The 1,765-nt window shown below is 41.5% G+C and overlaps 1 protein-coding gene and 1 pseudogene across 3 annotated transcripts in view; one reads left to right on the top strand and one right to left on the bottom strand.

Annotated features, from left to right (window-relative positions):
* Positions 1-1,181, bottom strand: part of LOC105539044 — an 8,844-nt pseudogene extending 7,663 nt beyond the window's left edge.
* Positions 1-1,765, top strand: part of RNF185 (ring finger protein 185) — a 56,984-nt gene that overhangs the window by 2,321 nt on the left and 52,898 nt on the right. The gene's annotated exons all lie outside the window — the stretch shown is intronic.

Here is a 1,765-nt window from a genome sequence, read left to right as displayed (position 1 = left end):
TGTGTGTGTGTGTGTGTGTGTGTATTTAGTAGAGATGGGGTTTCACCATGTTGACCAGGCTGGTCTCGAACTCCTGACCTCAAGTGATCCGCCTGCCTCAGCCTCCCAAAGTGCTAGGATTACAGGTGTGAGCCACTGTGCCTGGCCTCTAGCATACCTTTAGTTTTCTAATCAAATATTATTATGTCCTTATTTTGTGCATTACAGAGCTCACCTAAGTCACTTTTTCAACACCTGCTAGAATGCTTAGGAATGTTTATGTTATCTTAGGGAGCAGAGGCTCCATATTATGACCCAGTTCTGCTGACTTGCTCCCCTGCCCTCACAAAAAAAAGGTTAGGGTTGAGCCAAAACTTCCTGCCAGTGTTTATCGACTTGTGTTTCCCAAGATTAAAAAATAAAAAAGTTGTGAAATGCTTATTCAGATCTTATCCAGGTACTGGGTAAAATGATCTTAATTTGTTGGAGTTTTTAGAACTTCTTGATCTAAAAGTTTCCTTTTAAAGAAGCATCTGAATTAACATTCTCATAAGTGTGTTCTTCAGGCCACTGGTCTGAAGAAATGGCTCTGAAAAAAGGATTTGATGCTAATAATAAGTTTGAGAAAGCCACATACCATTGTTCTTTCTTGAAGCTTCTCAATATGTAATACCACATTAAAAGCACTGAGAGGTCCTGCAATAAGGAAATGTGCTTTATAAACCAAGATAATAACTTGTTTCATTTGTTTAATCTACTTGATGTAAAATCTATTTTTTTTTTTAATTGAAGCACACATTAGCAAATTCTGACCTAGAGTGGGGATCCTCTTACTGTATATAGCCTGTGAACCAAACTTGGACCTACTGCTTGTTCATATGGTCTGTGAGCTAAGAATGCTTTTTACATTTTTCTTTTTTTTTTTTTGGTCGGAGTCTCTCTGTGTCGACCAGGCTGGAGTGCAGTAGTGTCATCTTGGCTCACTGCAAGCTCCGCCTTCCGGGTTCACACCATTCTCCTGCCTCAGCCTCCTGAGTAGCTGGGACTATAGTCGCCCGCCACCACGTCCGGCTAATTTTTTGTATTTTTAGTAGAGACGGGGTTTCACCGTGGTAGCCAGGATGGTATCGATTTCCTGACCTCGTGATCCACCCGCCTCAGCTTCCCAAAGTGCTGGAGTTACAGGCTTGAGCCACCGACATTTTTCTTTTTTGTTTTGAGATGGCGTCTGGCCGTGTTGCCCAGGCTAGAGTGCAGAGGCGTGATCTCAGCTCACTGCAAGCTCCGCCTCCTGGGTTTGCACGGTTCTTCTGCCTCAGCCTCTGGAGTAGCTGGGACTACAGTCGCCTGCCACCATGCCTGGCTATTTTTTTGTATTTTTAGTAGAGATGGGGTTTCACTGTGTTAGCCAGGGTGGTCCATTTCCTGACCTCGTGATCTGCCTGCCTCGGCCTCCCAAAGTGCTGGGATTACAGGCATGAGCCACCATGTCTGGCCAGCTTTTTACATTTTTAAATGATGGGAAATAAAAGAATAATAATATTACATAGGTGACAATTACAGGAAAATAAAATTTCAGTGTTCATTTCAGCCATACCCATTTATTTATATTTATACATATATATTTACATATTGTCTTTGGGTACTTTAATGCTACTCAGTGGAGTTGATTAGTTGCCATAAAAACCATATGGTTGACAGAGTCTAAAGTATTTACTCTGTGGCCCTTTACGGAAAAAAATTGCCAATTCCTGACCTACATCATGTACTTTTTTTTTTTTTTTTT

Source organism: Mandrillus leucophaeus, unplaced genomic scaffold (genome assembly GCF_000951045.1).
Source record: "Mandrillus leucophaeus isolate KB7577 unplaced genomic scaffold, Mleu.le_1.0 Scaffold2, whole genome shotgun sequence".
Classification (NCBI taxonomy): Eukaryota; Metazoa; Chordata; class Mammalia; order Primates; family Cercopithecidae; genus Mandrillus; species Mandrillus leucophaeus.
This window is presented reverse-complemented; position numbering and strand designations above follow the sequence as displayed.